This window comes from Salmo salar, chromosome ssa25 (genome assembly GCF_905237065.1).
Source record: "Salmo salar chromosome ssa25, Ssal_v3.1, whole genome shotgun sequence".
In the NCBI taxonomy this organism is placed as follows: Eukaryota; Metazoa; Chordata; class Actinopteri; order Salmoniformes; family Salmonidae; genus Salmo; species Salmo salar.
The window spans coordinates 9,622,213-9,643,361 of record NC_059466.1 but is presented as its reverse complement, the minus strand read 5'-3'; positions in this window follow the sequence as shown (position 1 = coordinate 9,643,361).

Here is a 21,149-nt window from a genome sequence, read left to right as displayed (position 1 = left end):
TCGCACACACCAATTGCTTTGGTATAATATTGCAATGTTTTTGTACTTTCATTTTATCAATGTATTTTTTTATTTGTATAAAATGATGGGTTGTATTCTGTTGTATTCCAGCTTTGTTATGGAATCTTACTTGTTGGGCTCTTTCAGTATTTCTGTAGCTGTTGATTAGCAAGGTGTTATTATTGTGAACCTCTGTTATATTGCTATGGAAATTATGCGTATAGCATTATACTGGTTAAAAATGTGATGCCTGTGCAACTATTCTTCCTTCACTGTTTAGTTCTTGTTCTCCCTCCATGAAACTGCGGGGATGTATTTGATTTGTTTTTGTCTTTCATTTTAACTCTTAAAGGTCCAATGCAGCCTTTTTTTAAAATCTCAAAATCAAATAATTTCTGGGTAACAATTAAGTACCTTACTGTGGTTGTTTTCAATTAAATTGGTCAAAAAGAAACAAAAATAGAGTATTAGCAAAAGAGCAGTTTCTTAAGCAAGAATTTTGCTAGGACTGTCTGGGAGTGGTCTGAGTGGTGCGGGGAAAACTAGCTGTTATTGGCAGAGAGGTTTGGAACTCTCTTATTGGTCTATTAACTAACTTGCCGCCTGTTGACATCACCAGGCAGGCCAAACCTCCATCACACCAAAACAGGCAGAAATTGTAGGCAGTCTTTTTAATTAAACCGCTCTAATACTTAATGGGCATTTTCACAATTTCACAGTATTATTCCAACCTCAATGTGGAAATACATAGAAACATAGAAAAACATGTTTTTGACTGTACTGGGCCTTTAATAAAAAATGCTAGTCCTGTTCCGTCACTGCAATGGCCAGAGATGTGCTACTAATTGTTGAGCAAAGTCAAATGTCCTGTGTCGCTGTGTCCTTGTGATACACATGTATGTTTTGAATCGTCTCTGAAAGGCCTCTTTACCTCATACCCCCCCCCTCCACGAAAAGATCCAGGTCATGAGCAATATGTCCCCCAACACCCCCTTTAATGAGGCCCCAGGAGGAACGGGACCAGAAAGAAAGGTTCCTCTCCCCCTCTGTTTCCCCCTTCGTTGTGCTCTCTTTAAAAACTGACTGTTTGAAACTTTTTTTTTAAGCCTGCCTGCTTCTCTATAGTATGGTTCTTATTTTTTGGGCTGCACTGAAGATGTCAATCGATGATGTCATGACACAAACCGTCCCCCAAAATGGACAGGTCGGAACTATTTGCAAGAAACTGAACTGCTTCCCTATAACCGAGCGATCCCAGCGGTCTGTAATCCCCATTCGGTCGGCCGTCCTGACCGCCTTGTGATTATTTGATGACTGTTCAGTGGTCCCGGTGTGGTCCACTTGGGGTGGTCAGAGGACTTCTCCTCTCACCCCACATCCGCTGTGTAATCTCCACCTGGACCCCCATCTTGCATGTGCTCCCACACTGAAGCTGCACCTAAAGCATGAAGACATACTTTTAATGGACTCCTTTGTAGAAAAAAACAGATAAATAGATATATAAAATGAAGAAAAATAATAATAAAGGAGACCTTAGTTTACTTTCGCAGAGGTTGTCATTCTTTATGATGTGTATGTGTGTGTAAAGTTGTATACTGTTGTTGTGCAGAAAGTATTGAGCACACGAAACACACAGAATCCTTATCAGCAAGCAGCTTCCCATCTAACCTTAATCTTTCGCCACCAGCCCACAGAGTTGAAACTACACCAGATCTAAAATAAAGTTATATATAATGAACCAAAAAAAATAAATGCAACATGCAACAATTTCAAAGATTTGACTGAGTTACAGTTCGAGGAAATCAGTGAATTGAAATAAATTCATTAGGCCCTAATTTATGGATCTCACGTGGCTCTGAATACAGATACGTAACTGTTGGTCACAGTTACCTTAAAAGATATTCGCCTCAGGATCTCATAACGGTATTTCTGTGCATTCAAATTGCCAACGCTAAAATGCATTTGTGTTCGTTGTCCGTAGCGTATGCCTGCACATACCATAACCCCACCGCCTCCATGGGGCACTCTGTCAACGATAAGGATTCTGTGTGTTTCATGTGCTATACACGTGGTCTGCGGTTGTGAGGCCGGTTGGACGTACTGCCAAATTCTCTAAAATGACATTGGAGGCAGCTTATGGTAGAGAAATGTATGTTACATTCTCAGGCAATAGCTCTGGTGGACATCCCTGCAGTCAGCATGCCAATTCCACACTACCTCAAAACTTGAGACATCTGTGGCATTGTGTTGTGTGACAAAACTGCACATTTTAGAGTGGCCTTTTATTGTCCCCAGCACAAGGTGCACCTGTGTAATGATTGTGTGGTTGAATCAGCTTCTTGATATCCCACACCTGTCAGGTGGATGGATTATCTTGGCAAAGGAGAAATGCTCACTAACAGGGATATAAACAAATTTGTGCACAAAATTTGTTCGAAATAAGCTTTTTGTGCATGTGGAAAATTTCTGGGATCTTTTATTTCAGCTTATAAAACATAGGACCAACACTTTACATGTTGCCTTTATATTTTTGTTCATGAAACATAGAAGTGCTATATTTCTTCAGAGAACATTGAAAATAGTTACTCTGTAGTCAGTCAGTCTCAAAGTGAAGCAGGATTAGTGGACAGGGGCATTCCTTCCACATGTTTTATCTCCAAATAGCCACGGAGGTAAGGCAAGACCATCAAAAGGTGATGCTGTGACAGTTCTCTGTGTGGTGTGTGTGTCTCTCTCTGACTGTGTGTGTAGCCGACAGGAAACACTTTCCTCCTGTCCTCCATTATTTAGGACTGGAGGCTGAGTCATGTTTTTACTCTTTCCAAGGTAGCATTGGCTAGGAGATGATTTAGGTTCACCTAAACCCTATGCTTGCTTTGATAACATTGAAGTTGACTACTTATGCTTGCGTTTATAACATGATAGTTCACTAGTTGATTTTTACGTTACGTGTTTGTTTTGTTGTTGGAAAGTTGTTAGTTTAATAAACCCCTCCTGAACTGTATGAGGGACGACATTCACATGTGTAGTCATGTCATTGACACATCTTACCTTGTAGAATTGTCTTGTCAACATGATAGAGCCGTCATTTCTTCTGCATAATTCCATCAACAGGAGATGGTGGGAAATGCATAAGCTAGGTGTAAGAAAGGTTAAATGGTTTAGCTCCGGGTATGCTTTGCCGGCATAATGCAGTTTCTCTGGACCCCTGCAAGGTGGGAGCCCTTCCCCAAATAATACAAAAATTGAATGTGTCAGCCAGCCAGCCGCTCACAAAGTGTAGACAACTGATCTCTGTCCATGGAGCTGAAATTGCTACGTCTATGTGGATGCATGCCTATCGCCTCGATGAAAGGCTTTCTGTTGTGCCAGGGCATGTATCGCTTTGCCTTAGCTAATGGATAAATGTTTATTTGTAGGCCTATTTGGTCGTCATTTTCTCATGTTAAGCCTAACATTTCATGAAGCTATCCACGTTGCTACCATTTTTAGACTGCTGGCTGGCGGCAATGTAATTATTTGTTCAGTCATTTAAGTTGGAAATTCAAACATTGCAGATTGTAAAAAAATTTTAAAAATATAACGGCATGTTAATCAGTTACCGATAGATTTTTAGGAATATATAACTGTCCTGTACAGGCTACCTGAACCTGCATAACATGAGCCGTCCTCATGCTCTCTCCAAACTTGGATAGAAAGTTCTGCGTAAAACCAGTAATGCCAAATAATACAGTCAGTTCACTCTCAAAACACTAACGTACTAAGGATTATTTCATTATGCAGTGTACAATATATAGCTATATACCGTATTTAGCTGCTATTTATAAACTTTTTAATAAAAATTACACATCAAATAGCTTAACAATGAGGAAAAAAGTAGTCGGCTTGAGGATAAATTCAGCCACTATTTATTTTTGAACTCAGCGGGTTTTGTCTGGCTAATAGCCTACACAAATGGGCTGCAATTTTCAAGGTAAATTAAATCCAACTTGAGAGACTCTCCTGAAGTCCTTTTTTGTGTGCAAATGTTTTCACCGCGGCCTGTAGGTCCAGGTTGCGGGCCCAACTGTTCTCTATACTGACTATTGCCAACCCACACAGTCTTTCCTGAGACATTGTGCATTACACTGAGTGTACAAAACATCTTTCAGGATATAGACTGACCAGGTGAATCCAGGTGACAGCTATGATCCTTTAAAGTGAGAAGCCATTAGCCAGCCTCCATAGCAATCATTTTTGTTATGCATAGCAACCAATGTTTTTGCACGGATGAAAGCATTTTAGTTTATGTCCTCAGATGGAAGGACATTATGAATTTACTTATAAAAATAACACGCAGAACTTATTACAGGAATCACCAGTATATGTAAATTAAGTGACAGTGCTGCTTTTGTGATTGGACAGTGAGCAATCTAGGTGTTGTTCTTGACCCCATTTCACATTGGCTATTCTGGCACCTTGTTTTTGGGGCTAACCCCGAAAAGTCGGTGCTAACCCTGCTCCGGAGCAGGGCCAACAAGTCGTGGGCTAAGGTTGGTACTAGCCCACTTTAGAATGTGCAACTGTGACCACTCCCTTAGCCCTGGGCTAAGGTGCAGTGTGAACGAGCGTAAAGTGCTACAGTGAGTGGATCAAAAATACATAAACAAGGGACATAGACAAAATAACGAGACAACTAGACAAGGCCCCTCACACAAAAAACACAGCTCACATGACAAGTACAACAATGAACACAGCTATAATAATAATAATAATAATAATAAGTTACATTCCTAGAGCACTTTTCATTTAGATGTAAATCGCAAAGCTGTTTACATTGAGAGCAACCATTAAAATAAAAAAGCTTAAGACATTAAAAGATAGCAGGTGGTCTAGTACTATACAAGATACACAAAATAATACAGGAGGTAACAAGGACAGACCAATAGAACTTGAAAATAACGTATAAGACAGACAACAGATCATATTAATTGAAAGACAGTTTGAAGAAGTGATTCTTGAGCTCAGACTTAGTGGTGTTCTGGGTCATGTGGAGGTGGGAGGGGAGCTCGTTCCAGAGCTGGGGGCCGAGACAACAGAATGCTCAGTCAACATTGTTTTTAAGCGTGTCTTTGGGACTGCAAGGAGTCTTTGATCATTTGACCGGAGTGGCCGTGAAGTATTTTTGGGGGGCTGAGGAGTTCACTGGAGGTATTGGTGACCAGAGGCATTGAGAGTTTTGAAGACTAACAGGAGGATTTTGAAGTTGATTCTGAATTGGATGGGTAGCCAGTGGGAGAGAGGCTAGAATGGGGGTGATGTGGGCAGATCTCCACGTTCCTTTGAGGACCCTAGCCTGCACTATTCTGCACAAGCTGCAACCTGTGGCTGGTTTTTGAGAGGAGACCACCAAGGAGGGCATTTCACTAATAAAGCCGGAAGGTGACGAGGGAGTTCACCAGTTTTTCCAGATCAGATTTGGAGAGAACAGGACGAAGCCGGGTGAATATTTCTCAGGTGAAATAATTATTTTTTGAGACATAATTTATGTGGTCGGTGAAAGTGAGGGAGGGGTCCAGTAACACTCCAAGATTGGAGACTGAGGAGGACAGTGGGATGGATTGGCTGCCGAGGTTAAGTATGGTGATGGGACTGGTTTTGGTGTGATGGGGAGTGCCGATGAGGATTGATTCTGTTTTAGTATTGTTGAAATGTAGGAGGTTGTTTGACATCCAGGCCTTGAAGAGCGGGAGTCTGGGGTTGTTTTTAGAGTATGTAGTTCTCTGTGTCGTCAGCGTAGTAGTGGAATTGGATGCCGTGTTTCCTGATTAGTAGACCAAGGGGGAGCATGTAGATTATGAATGGGATGGGGCCTGAGACGGAGCCTTGTGGGACACCGCAGGTGATCGTGGTGGGTTCTGACTTGTCATTTCCTATGGTTTGAAAGGTATGAAGTGAACCAGTTTAGGACGGTACTGTTGAGACCTACAGTGGCAAGAAAAAGTATGCGAACCCTTTGGAATTACCTGGATTTCTGTATAAATTGGTCTTGAAATTTGATCTGATCTTCATCTAAGTCACAACAACAGACAAACACAGTGTGCTTAAACTAATAACACACAAATGATTGTATGTTTCTTGTCTATAATCAATACATCATTTAAACATTCACAGTGTAGGTTGGAAAAATTATGTGAACCCCTAGGCTAATGACTTCTCCAAAAGCTAATAGGATTCAGCTAACCTGACACTTCAAAGATGGCGTAGCAGTGGGGATGTCTGTTTTGATTTTCTTGTCCCGTCCCTTGTATATATAGTTTTTTCTTCGTATATATTTTGTATATATTTGTATAATTTTTTTTGTCTAATTTTCCATCTATGGACTGAACAAACTCTCCTGCAACCGGCCTCACCCAATGTGGTATGGATCTGCTATTTTTACACTTTTGAACCGGAACCCCATTCAGAAGCTAGCCAGCTAACTAGCTACATGGGCAAAGAAATTCAAAAGGGGTGATGGTTTAATTAACAGTAATTTTGATCCAAATGTGCAAATTGTCCAAACAGATCATCAAGGTAGATGGATTATTTTAAATATGTTATTGGACAATAAACAGATATGGCTTATTAACCTATACTGTCCAAATAGTGATGATCCAATCTTCTTTGTGTCATAATCTTTGCTGTCTGAAGAGGAGAAATCATCGGACCAATATGCAGCGGGTATATTGCTCATCTTCGTATTTATTGAAGGTAAACACACTTAAACAAAATAACGACGATAACAGTCCAGTAAGGTGCACAGACTAAACCGGAAACAACCACCCACATAGGCAAGTGAAAACGAACACACTAAATATGGCCTTCAATTAGAGACAACAACCACCAGCTGCCTCTAGTTGGAGGTCATTGAAAAAACACAACATAGAAAGAGAAACCTAGAATAAACATAGAAATAGAACATATAGAACATACATCAAAACCCCGAAACACACAAAACAAACACCCCCTGCCACGCCCTGACCAAACTACAATAACAAATAACCCCTTTTACTGGTCAGGACGTGACACTTTGAAAATATATATAAGAATTTATAATCTCTACAAGCAACACTAGACTCTATTATTATGGTGTGTCGTGTCTTTGGGGTACCATTAAACGGAAGATATGTTTATCAATTAGCTCCCTGTAATTATTATCACGCGATTAAACTGATTAATCGTTTAATTGTAATTAACTAGGAGATCGGGGCACCAAGGAGAATATTCAGATTACAAAGCTATAATTTTCCTAATATAACTTTCCTGTACTATAATATTATATTCTATTATAGTATAGGCAGATTATCTTCTAGTTTAATTGGTGTATTTTACCTCTAGTCCAGTCTCATACCAAACGTCGTAAATTGTTGTATCTGCACGAACCCAGTCTTTACTAAAATCATCCATACATCAATTGTCTTAAAATCATTTATTTACTACACTAAGTAATTAACAGAAAAACATACAAACAGTCATTATCGTCACAAAGGATTGGTATCGGAATGTGCCCTACTGGCTAAACAGGCAGGTCGGCCTGTTGAACAATGGATCATAAAAGGTCGGCTGAGAAGTTACACAGGGTTCATTAATATTAACAATTGAAGGCTCACTCATTCGGGAACAATTGCAATCAATATATATTTACGCTCAGTGTGTCGTTCTGATTCTTGTTGGAGAGTAGTACTGTTGGGGAGTTTTGTCCGCGTTCCTCTCTCTCTCTCTCTCAGTTAGAATGGATCTTTCAGAGCGACATTCATTAATGTCGTCATCGAATGGTTGGTTCGTTGGTCTTCGCGTTCAATGATATAATTTACTTAGCTGCAGACTAATAATTAATTAATATCAAAGACTTGTTCTTATTCTGTCAGTATCGATAGTCTAAAAGTTAACCACGTGGTATGGTTCACTTTCAGTAGAGGAATTGGAAGGTAAAACCTATTAGCCAACGGAGTGTAGGCCTGGTCTGAAGAAATGTAAATCCGGGGGTGTTTTATAGTGCCCATAGAACAGCTTGTCAAATGACGCCTGGTCCTGTATGGGTCCCTGGGGGCGTGCCTATGACTGAGTTAGATTTGGTTACAGAAATACAATTCTATGACATTACATCAGTACATAGCATCTCAATGTCTTACAAAAGCTTTATCCTTATTAATACATTCCATCCACCCATATGATGCAAGTCTTAAACTGAGTCTATTATATAAACAGTTTTATGGTAATATGGCTATATTGTCTCTTCTGAGTATCACAAAATTGTACCAAGCGGATCAGTTTGTAGCTGGATTCTTCACCAATCTTCCATACCTTCTCCAGAACACAAAATGTCGCTTGGCTCTCCAATTCTATGAGTTGGAAGAATTTCCTGTGTCTCTCTATGGGCCATGTGGCCAGAGACTCTCCTGGAATTTTAGAGTTTTTACGACCCTTTACACACAGGGTGGATTGTGTGCAAAAGGGAGGGGTCAACTGTCCTCCCTGTACCAAAAGAGGCCAACGTCATGACAGGTGGGAGATTTTAATACGGTCTTAAATACCTCTATGGACCGGAAATGAAATCACAATACAAACTATCACCCTCAGGCACTTAAGGAAATCATGAATGTCATGGAAATATTGGAATTAGTGGATATATAGAGACTTAAATACCCTGACCTAGTGATATTTACATGGCGGAGGCTTAATCAAGCTAGTCCTGTTGAATACTTTCTTATGCCATTCTCTCTGGCACAAAAGTAAAAAAAAAGAGTTGATAGGGGACAGAATGCGGTCGGATCATCACATAATTGGCATATATATTACTCTTACAGAATTTCTACGTGGGCGAGGATATTGGAAATGTAGTCAAAGCCTACTAGATGATACATTGTTTAGAACTAGGACAGAAGAATTTATAACTGACTTTTTCAGACATAACATAGCAGATCCCCTTATTGTATGGGACACTTTTAAATGTTCCTTTAGAGGCCATGCAATTCCGTATTCATTTATAAAACAAAAGCAATTTAGATCAAAAGAGTCCACATTAACAAAGGAAATTGAAGGACTAACAGTACAGTTAGATAGCAATAAAAACTGTACCATAGAGGCACAGAATAAGTTAGAGGAAAAACAAAAAGAAATGAAGGAACTTATTCAAGAAAGATCCAGTGTAATATACACTGCTCAAAAAATAAAGGGAACACTTAAACAAAACAATGTAACTCCAAGTCAATCACACTTCTGTGAAATCAAACTGCCCACTTAGGAAGCAACACTGATTGACAATAAATTTCACATGCTGTTGTGCAAATGGAATAGACAACAGGTGGAAATTATAGGCAATTAGCAAGACACCCCCAATAAAGGAGTGGTTCTGCAGGTGGGGACCACAGACCACTTCTCAGTTCCTATGCTTCCTGGCTGATGTTTTGGTCACTTTTGAATGCTGGTGGTGCTTTCACTTTAGTGGTAGCATGAGACGGAGTCTACAACCCACACAAGTGGCTCAGGTAGTGCAGCTCATCCAGGATGGCACATCAATGCGAGCTGTGGCAAGAAGGTTTGCTGTGTCTGTCAGCGTAGTGTCCAGAGCATGGAGGCGCTACCAGGAGACAGGCCAGTACATCAGGAGACGTGGAGGAGGCCGTAGGAGGGCAACAACCCAGCAGCAGGACCGCTACCTCCACCTTAGTGCAAGGAGGAGCAGGAGGAGCACTGCCAGAGCCCTGCAAAATGACCTCCAGCAGGCCACAAATGTGCATGTGTCTGCTCAAACGGTCAGAAACAGACTCCATGAGGGTGGTATGAGGACCCGACGTCCACAGGTGGGGGTTGTGCTTACAGCCCAACACCGTGCAGGACGTTTGGCATTTGCCAGAGAACACGAAGATTGGCAAATTCACCACTGACGCCCTGTGCTCTTCACAGATGAAAGCAGGTTCACACTGAGCACATGTGACAGACGTGACAGAGTCTGGAGATGCCGTGGAGAACGTTCTGCTGCCTGCAACATCCTCCAGCATGACCGGTTTGGCGGTGGGTCAGTCATGGTGTGGGGTGGCATTTCTTTGGGGGGCCGCACAGCCCTCCATGTGCTTGCCAGAGGTAGCCTGACTGCCATTAGGTACCGAGATGAGATCCTCAGACCCCTTGTGAGACCATATGCTGGTGCGGCTGGCCCTGGGTTCCTCCTAATGCAAGACAATGCTAGACCTCATGTGGCTGGAGTGTGTCAGCAGTTCCTGCAAGAGGAAGGCATTGATGCTATGGACTGGCCCGCCCGTTCCCACAGACCTGAATCCAATTTAGCACATCTGGGACATCATGTCTCGCTCCATCCACAAACGCCACGTTGCACCACAGACTGTCCAGGAGTTGGCGGATGCTTTAGTCCAGGTCTGGGAGGAGATCCCTCAGGAGACCATCCGCCACCTCATCAGGAGCATGCCCAGGTGTTGTAGGGAGGTCATACAGGCACGTGGAGGCCACACGCACTACTGAGCCTAATTTTTACTTGTTTTAAGGACATTACATCAAAGTTGGATCAGCCTGTAGTGTAGTTTTCCACTTTAATTTTGAGTGTGACTACAAATCCAGACCTCCATGGGTTGATAAATTGGATTTCCATTGATTATTTTTTGTGTGATTTTGTTGTCAGCACATTCAACTATGTAAAGAAAAAAGTATTTAAGAAGATTATTTCTTTCATTCAGATCTAGGATGTGTTGTTTAACTGTTCCCTTTATTTTTTGAGCAGTATATTATAAAAATAAAGCGAATTGGATGGAATATGGGGGGAAATGCACCAAATTCTTTTTCAATCTTCAATATAGAAATGTTACCAAAAAAAATGTATTGAAACTTGTTACAAATGATGGGGTCACGCATGATTCACCGAATGATATTTTGAAAGAGGAAGTAAAGTACTTTAAGAATACATTTTCATTTCAGTCTCCTCCATCTCCACTAACTGAAACTAATTGTATGGATTTTTTTCCTAATAATAATGTAAAATTAACATCTGTACGGAAAGACTCATGTGAAGTCCAAACTACAGAGGAGGAACTTCTTGATGCAACTAAAGCCTTTAAAGGCTGGGAAAACTCCAGGGCTGGATGGCATACCAGTGGAAGTATACAAAACCTTTTTTGATATACTCAGAGGACCATTATTACCATGTTTTAACCACTCCTATATAAATGGTAGATTATCAGACACACAACAAGGTCTTATATCATTATTATTTAAACAAGACCCACATGGTATATATAAAAATCCAGTCCATTAAAAAAAATGGAGACCTCTTACACTTCAGTGTTGTGATGCAAAAATCCTAGCAAAATGCTTGGTGCATAGAATTAAAAAAGTATTGTCAGATATTATTCATCCTAATCAGACAGGTTTTTTACATGGACGATACATTGGAGATAATATAAGTACTGGAAACAATAGAATACTATGAAATATCAGGGACACCAGGCCTGGTTTTCATAGCTGATTTTGAAAAGGCTTTTGATAAAGTACGACTGGAGTTTATATATAAATGCCTAGAATATTTCAATTTTGGGGAAAAGTTATGTATAGTAACCCTAGGTGTAAAATAGTAAATAATGGCTACATCTCAGAAGGTTTTAAACTATCTAGGGGAGTAAAACAAGGTTGTCCACTATCGGTATATCTATTTATTATTGCCATCGAAATGTTAACTGTTAAAATTAGATCAAACAATAATATTAAGGGATTAGAAATCCGTGGCTTAAAAACTAAGGTGTCATTGTACACTGATGATTCAGGTTTTCTTTTAAAACCGCAATTAGAATCTCTCCACAGCCTCATAGAGGATCTAGATACTTTTGCTATCCTCTCTGGATTAAAACCAAATTATGATAAGTGTACTATACTATGAATTACATTACCGTGTAGTTTACCAATTAAATGGTCTGACGGAGATGTGGACATACTCAGTATACAAATCCCAAAAGAAAGAAATGATCTCACTCCAATACATTTTTATAGAAAGTTTGCAAAAATAGATAAGACCTTGCTACCATGGAAAGGAAAATACCTGTCTATTTGTGGATAAATCACCCTGATTAACTCTTTAGTCCTATCACAGTTTACCTATTTGCTTATGGTTTTGCCTACACCTAGTGACCTGCTTTTTAAATTATATGAACAAAAAATATTCAATTTTATTTGGAATGGCAAGCCAGACAAAATTAAAAGGGCCTATTTATATAGCGAATATGAATTCGGAGGGCAGAAATTATTAAATATTAAAGCATTAGACCTCTCATACAAAAGTTATACTTAAATCCAAACTGGTTTTCTAGTAAATTGGTAGGAATGTCTCATCCTATGTTCAAGAATGGCCTTTTCCCCTTTATTCAGATTACACCTGCTCACTTTCGGTTGTTTGAAAAGGAAATCATCTCCAAAATATCATTATTTTTTAAACAAGCCATAGAAAGTTGGTTGCAAGTTCAGTTTAATCCACCTGAAAAGACAGAACAAATAATACAATAAATATTGTGATTAAACTCAAATATACTAATTGATTAAAAAAATGTATTTTTCGAAGAAATGTAAAAAAAAACGGTATAATTTTAGTGAATGATATCATAAATAGGACTGGTGGAGTTATGTCACACATGCAGCTAACACAGACATGTGGAAATGTATGCTCTACCCAAAACTACAACCAACTAATTGCAGCATTGCCGCTGAAATGGAAGAGGCATGTGGAAGGGGAAAAAGTAAGGAATTTTTCTCTACCACTTCTCCAGATTCCTACCGCAAGCTCTGAACCTTTACTCCGGATCATCGCAGCTAGCTAGCTGCTATCCAGTGGCTACTCCTGTCTAACGTCTCTGTCCCAAAGCAAGCACCAGTTAGGCTGGAGCTAGCCTCGAACTAGGCCCATCTCCCGGGTAGCCGAAGAGTTTCCATCAAGCAGTCCCTGGGCTTCAATTACCTCTTTTGCCAATTGGCCTGGACCCTTTGCTGCCTACACGGAGCCCCGCCGATCCATCACGACTGGTCTACCGACGTAACCGTCCGAGGGGGTTTTTGTCCCGAAGCAAGCACCAGTTAGTCTGGAGCTAGCCTCGAGCTAGGCCCGTCTCCCGGCTAGCAGAAAAATTCCATCAGATAATCCCTGCGCTTCAATACCTCTTCTGCCAATTGGCCTGGACCCTTTGCTGCCGACATGGAGCCCCTATGGACCCTATGATCACTCGGCTACACATGCCTCTCCCTAATGTCAATATGCCTTGTCTATTGCTGTTTTGGTTAGTCATTTTTGACTCATTTCACTGTACAGCCTCCAGCTCTGCTCAATACGCCTTAGCTAGCCCTTATGTTCCACCCCCCACACATGCGTTGACAGCACCTGGCTTAAATGGTGCCCCTAGAGACAAAACCTCTCTCATCGTCACTCAATGCCTAGAGCACAGCTTGTGGCCTTCATTTCTGAGATCGTGGACAACATCTAAGCAGGTGAGGTTTGCGTGAAGCAGCTCATGGAAGGTCAAGTATAGATATGTTTGGGGGGTGAGGTGGTGGCTGGGGAGGTGGGGTGGGGTGATTATTGCACTTCTTATGGTCTTAATCGTCACAAAGTAGGTGGAAAATCTTCCACAGTTCTCTGTGGTAGCAGAATTGTAGGTAGTTGATGGTGGAAAAGAGCTGGCGCGGGTTTCCTCGGTTGTTGTCTATTAGGTTTGAGTAGTAGGTAGGCCTGGTGGATTTGACGGCTGCAACAGGCAGCCTGGTGTATTTTGAAAGCCAGCAGGTGGACAGAGAGGTTGGATTTTCGCAATTGTCATTCAAGCCTGCGGTCCTGGGTTTTCATTGTACCAGGGCGATGGACAGGTGAATGATACCTGCCTTGTTTTCTCAGGGGTTACGTGGTGTACTGTTAAGCTCAGGGTGTTGTCATAGAGGGTGAGCATCTCGTTTGGAGAAAGGCTATTTCCATTTGATGTGAGGTAGGGGATGACTTCCTCTAGGATATACTCCTTGTTGATGGACTGGATGTTGCGAAGCTCAATGAGATGTTTTCTTTTTGGGAGGAGGATTTGGGTTGGACAAGGCTCACAGCTTTGTGGTCTGAAACATCGATTTCAAGCACAGTGAGGTCTGAGATGACAAGCTGGCCTGTGATGACAAAGTCTATTGTGTATGGCCATAGTTGTGGCTGGGAACATCAATATGCTTTCCTAAATGCAGGCAGTCCAGAAGTTTACAAAAGTCGACAGCAAGGGGGCACTGTGGCCTATCAACACGGATGTTGAAATTACCAATAATCAACATCTTGGGTAGAAACTGGTGAAGTCAACAGTACAGAAAAGTCATGTATGAATGATTTTGTGGGGCAATACATGACTTGGACACTGAGGCTTTGTGGTGGCTTGCATTTGAATGCAATGTACTCAAATGACTCGTAATCAGAAAGAGGAAGTCGTCATTTTCAGGCTGCTACAGTGCTAAACAGCGAGACCACCTCCTCGGCGGCCGTCTGTGCGTGTCTGATCGAAGCAGCTTCGTTTAACAGGCATGTTTCTGCTTTCCTGTGCCATGTCTCAGTTAAACATAGGAAGTCCAAGCTGTTTTCACGTATAAAGTCATTGACAATAAAAGTTTTCTTGGAAAGAGATTGAGTTTTGAACAGTGCAGCTTTGAAACTCGGAGGGGGAGGGGTGGCTGTATTGTCACAGCGAGGGATAGAGTGCAGGTTTGACTGATTTGCCCCTCGTTTAGGGCGAATGGTGTCTTTCGATTGAGGGAATTCCATTTTGATGGCAGTGCGAGACATATTTGCGACCAGCACCCCTGTGATTGGGTCGAGGGACACGCAAGTCCTGTAGTTTTGCATAAACTGCACTGCAGGGGCTGTGGCTTTGAAGTTTGCGAAGCTCGGAAGGGTATACTTCAGAGCCATGGCATAAGAGTAGTGAAATATATCGGCACAGAGTGGGGTGGAGGATAAACTCGCCCACAGGTAGGCAAGTGCCGATATATTTGAAGTCCACATTGCTAACTCGATAGCTGTGGTGTTCACACTCTGCCCGGGAATTAGGCATCGGAGACGGATTTAGGTAGACAGTGGCCTCGGGTGAAAATAACAGAGCCCGGTAGGAGATCAGCAGGTGCTTGGAGGTGATCAGCAATGAAATCGTCCATGTATATTTCAACACAAGTCTTTCAATTCATCAGTTTGCAATTTCAACTTCGAGGGTTTTATTCCTCAACTTGGAAAATACATATTCTGACAAGGAAATAAACCAAAGTGCTTTAAAATATACAAAAAGGATAAATTAATTGAAATGAAAAACGGACTGTCCTATAAAGTCTTAACTTTAAAAAAAACACTAAGATCTAAGGTGCAGGAACAGAACATACATAAAACAAAAATCATCTACAAAAATCCCTACAAAACTAACAGATGGCCTGTCTAAAGACGAGGGTTTTTAGGACAGTTTTAAAGGAGCCCAGAGTCTGTGGTGCCTTCAGGTGGTCTGAGAGGAGTGCATTCCAGAGGTGGGGGGTTGAACAGAAAGCCAGATCCCCCATGGAGAGGAGCTTGGTTCTTGAGCAGGCTATCGCTCGACCTGAGGTTGCATTGGAATGTCAGCAGGAGGGTTTTGAATTTGATTCTGAATGAGATGTTATCTCCTCAAGGCAGGGACTTGGGGCAGTTTTCACATACAGCTGGGTGTCCTCAGCATAGCAGTGGAGCATATATAGCAACATTTTCTGATTCAAGATCACTTTGAGTCAAAATGCAAGCCGAGATCAACTGCACCGATTTTTGTTTTTACGTTACTTAAAAAATGTAAGCTTATGCAATATTAACCTATTAAAAACATAGGCCCTAATACATTATCACTGCATATTTGCTTTGCTTGAATTGCCCTGTCAATGCATTGTTGTTCGGAATTTATTTTTGTATTATATAAAACATTTTGAGGTAGGCTATATGATCACACCGGTAATAGATCCATTGTTGTATTACTTGAGGCACAGCTGAGTAAGCATACATTTAAATAATTAGCTTTTTACTTTACTGGGCTAATGGTGCCCACATCTGATGGTCAGTCTCAGCGGTGGGAGCGAGCAGCAGACTGAGGGTCCGCTTCTCAACATCCCTCCACTCTCCCTTTCCTCCACTGACACTGACCAAAAAGGACACCATCTTCCAGGTGATTTGCCTCATGCACAAATTCATGTTATTACTCCTATGAACAGAGAAAGTGAAATATTCCTCGATTTTAAAAAAGACCAAAGCCGCTAATAATAACAACGCAAACCTATCGATACACTTAACTACTCATTCATTACAGCTGCAGTGCTGGTTGTAGCGCTTGTGGAAGTAGGACGAAAGCACATTTTATGGCTTATGTGTTGAAAACAACGTTTTTGACAGTGCTGAGTAAGAACTTACATGAACTCACTCATAAAAACAGCAGCTCTTTGCTGTATTCTTCGACTGTCTCTCTAGCCATGGTTTTAAAAGTTTTGTAAACCATAAGTGACTGGGACATGGACCCGTCTAGGAAGACATACTCAGTCCTGTCTGAGAGGTAGGAGCGAAACCAGCTCAGGGTTGGTCCAGAGAGTCTGATGGTGTTCTGGAAGTAAATGCTGTGCTTAAGTCCAGGAAGATCAGGAGACGGGGGGCCTGCATCAGCCGCAATCGGTGACCCTGAGTCAGTGCTGTGGGCCAGCTGGAAACCTGACTGGAACTTTTAGAACAGGTTGTTGTGAGATGGTCTTGGAGCTGTACAACAACCACTTTTTCTAACACCTTGGAGAGGAAGGGGAGGTTGAAGATTGGCCTTTAAATTGGCCAAAACTTCCGGGTCCAGTGTGGGCTTCTTAAGAAGGGGGATGATAGCCGACTTGAGTGTGGGTGGGACACTGACAGGGAGTGGTTTGAAGGGAGTGGTTTACAACCTGTGTTTTGTGAGAGCGTGGTGGATGATTTTAGCAGGGCAGTTGGAACAGGATCCAGGGCACCTGGTTTCCTCAGTACCTCACTGGGTAACTTCTAGGAAGCAGGAGAGAGGCTGAGATGGCATTGGCAGAGTGTCTAGGATGGGAGGATTCAGAGTAGTAGAGCTGGAGATTTGATGTTGACATTTTTAAAAGTCAAATGAAGCTGTTATACTGCTCCACCATTGTTTCGATGGAGGACTGGTAATGGGGTTTTAGAAAGCTGGTTTAAGGAGGGAAACTGGTGGACAACCAGAGGAAGACCAAAGTATAAAGGCATGAACGATTAGAACTATAGCGATCTTAGTAGAACACTTGTTTAAAGGGAGCGATACAATCCCATGGGCGATAAGTGGACACAGAAATATAAACATTGGAAATGGAGATTAAGTATATGCTCTACATTGAGTGAACAAAATATTAGGAACACCTGCTCTTTCCATGACATAGACTGACCAGGTGAAAGCTATGATCCCTTGATGTCACAATCTGTAAGGGGTGTCGTCATAAGAAAACCAAGATGCAGCGGAGGATGTGTATTTATTTTAAAGATTTAATCAAATGAACCACTATAAACAAAATATTAGACAGAAACGACAGCAAACAGTCCTGTCTGGTCCTACATGAACAAAACAGAAAACACTAGACAGAAACAAAAACCCACAAAAACCCAAAGGAAAAACAGGCTACATATGTGTGACTCCCAATCAGCAATAAAAAACTACAGCTGTGCCTGATTGGAAGCCACACGGCCAAAATCAACGAAACAAACCAACCTAGAAAAAAGAACATAGAACGCCCACCCAATGTAACACCCTGGCCTAACCAAAATAAAGAACAAAACCCCCTCTCTATGGCCAGGGCGTTACACAATCAATGTAGATTAGGGGGAGGAGACAGGTTAAATAATGCTTTTTAAGCCTTGAAACAATTGAGACATGGGTTGTGTATGTGTGCCTTTGAACGGGGTAATGTTGAGGTGCCAGGTGCACCGGTTTGAGTGTGTCAAGAACTGCAATGCTGCTGGGTTTTTACGCTCAATAGTTTGCCGTGTGTATCAAGAATGGTCCACCACCCAAGGGACATCCAGCCAACTTGACACAACTGTGGGAAAATTTGGGGTCAATATGGGCCAGTATCCCTGCAGAACACTTTTGACACGTTGTAGTCCATGCCCCGATGAATTGAGGCTGTGCTGAGGGCAAATGGGGCTGCATCTCAATATTAGAAAGGTGTTCCTAATGTTTTGTGCACTCAGTGTACACTACCGGTCAAAAGTTTTAGAACACCTACTCATTCAAGGGTTTTTCTTATTTTTACTATTTTCTACGTTGTAGAATAATAGTGAAGACATCATAACTATGAAATAACACCTATGGAATCATGTAGTAACAAAAAAAGTGTTAAAGAAATCAAAATATATTTTGGATATTTGTCCTTTTTGGTTCCAACCGCCGTGTCTTTGTGAGACGCGGTGTAGGTGAATGGATGATCTACCACCGTAAAGCATGGAGGAGGAGGTGTTATGGTGTGGGGGTGCTTTGCTGGTGACACTGTCTGTGATTTATTTCAAATTCAAGGCACACTTAACCAGCATGGCTACCACAGCATTCTGCAACGATATGCCATCCCATATGGTTTGCGCTCAGTGGGACTATCATTTGTTTTCAACAGGACAATGACCCAACACAACTCCAGGCTGTGTAAGGGCTATTTTACCAAGAAGGAGAGTGATGGAGTGCTGTATCAGATGACCTGGCCTCCACCATCACCCGACCTCAAATAAATTGAGATGGTTTGGGATGAGTTGGACCGCAGATTGAAGGAAAAGCAGCCAACAAGTGCTGAGCATATGTGGGAAGTCCTCCAAGACTGTTGGAAAAGCATTCCAGGTGAAGCTGGTTGAGAGAATGCCGAGAGCGTGCAAAGCTGTCATCAAGGCAAAGGGTGGCTTTTTGAAGAATTTCAAATATAAAAAACAGTTTGATTTAACAGTTTTTTGGTTACTACATGATTCCATATGTGTTATTTAATAGTTGTTATGTCTTCACTATTATTCTACAATGTAGAAAATAGTAAAAATAAAGAAAAACCCTTGAATGAGTAGGTGTTCTAAAACTGTTTACCGGTAGTGTATATCTTACTGTATTGAGTTGGAGGGAAGTGGCAGAAAGGGAGAGAAGGATAGGAAGATTAGAGAGACTGTTGTGTGAAGAAATAACTCTGATATTGTTTATCTTATGGCTCAGCACCGCTCAGTCGAGGATTCTTTCAACCTGACACAATAATTAAAACGTCAGCCCTTTCTTTTCTATCCATGAGGAAGGTGGGGTGAGGGGAAGGTGGATGAAGGGATCGAAAGAGCTGATATTTAATTGATACGGGAGAATGGCTGTCCTTTTATTCCTCCAGGCCACTCCAGGGCATCAAGCTGGCACAGGTGTGTGTGTGCGCGCGTTCGTGTGGGTGTGTCTGTGACAGAAGATTAATGGCATATTACCCATTCATCTCTTCATTACAAACAGTTTCCTTGGAGCGTAGGGCGATTTGAATAGCTAAATTGTCCAAGCGCTGCAGAAACCAGGGCTAATGGTCCTGTGTCCTTGTCACTGATGGCCCACTGTCAAAGTCAAACTGAAGATCTGAGGCACAGTCGGCTATTGTCGGGGCAAGACACAGCTCAACAGGGAGCCAAATTGTGTGGTTGTAGATTGATAGAGATTTGCCCATTTCCGGTCTCTGTATTTTGAATGTGTTGTGTATTGGCATCATGATGTAAAGGAATTGCTTGTTGGTGACTGATTATACTCTGTTCATTGGACCTTCTAGTTCTATGAAGAGCTATGTGCAGCTGGGGTAGGCAACCCTGGTCCAACAGTATAGTGCTGCAATGTGTGCAAGCTTTTGTTCTAGCCCAGCATTAACACACCTGGTAATAACAGTCAACTAGTCTTCGTCTTCAATTGAGAAGGTCTCTGGACACTGGACAGGAGTTGCCCATTCCTGGTGTCTGCAACCTGGAGCTACCCGGACGTGATCATCCTCTCCTGTGGATCACCTGGTACATGTCTTTCCCTCACTGTCTCTCTCCTTTTCGACGCCATCACTGACATTTTTGTGATTAACAGGCAGCACTTTACAAAACGTCTCTCTTGTGAGACAATATAACTCTCCAACTCTCCGCTGTGCTTTCACCCTGTTGTCCTTCAGAGTGATTGCATTTCCAAAAAGAGATTTGTTAAGACAACATTTTGACTTGAGAGGTTTAAGGGTGTGCTCTGTCCTCTCACAACGTCATTTTGTGCTTCACAACTAAGCTTAAGTCAGAATATTGAAAAGCCACAAGTAATGCCATGTACAGTGTGGTATAAACGTAAAGGTACAGTGCATTCGGAAAGTATTCTGACCCCTTCACTTTTCCATATTTTGTTATGTTACAGCCTTATTCGAAAATTGATAAAATAAAAACAATTCATCAATCTACACACATTACCCCATAATAATGAAGCGAAAACACGTTTTTAGAAATGTTTGCCAATTTATAAAAAACAGAAATCATATCTACATAACAAAAACCAAGCCCGAGACAGGATTGTGTCGAGGTACAGATCTGGGGAAGGGTACTAAAAAATGTCTGCAGCATTGAAGGCCCCCAAGAACACAGTGGCCTCCATCATTCTTAAATAGAAGAAGTTTGGAACCACCAAGACTCTTCCTAAACCTGGCCGCCCGGCCAAGCTGAACAAGCGGGGGAGAAGGGCCTTGGTCAGGGAGCTAACCAAGAACCCTATAGTCACTCTGACAGAGCTCCAGAGTTCGTCAGAGGAGATGGGAGTACCTTTCAGATGGGAGTACCTTTCAGAAGGACAACAATCTCTGCAGCACTCCACCAATTAGGACTTTATGGTAGAGTGGTCAGACGGAAGCCACTCCTCAGTAAAAGGCACATGACAGCCCACGTGGAGCTTGCCAAAGGGCACCTAAAGACTCTCAGACCATGAGAAACAAGATTCCATGGCATGATGAAATTAAGATTGAACTCTTTGGCCTGAATTCCAAGTGTCACGTCTGGAGGAAACCTGGCACCATCCCCACAGTGAAGCATGGTGGTGGTAGCATCATGCTGTGGGTGTGTTTTTCAATGGCAGGGACTA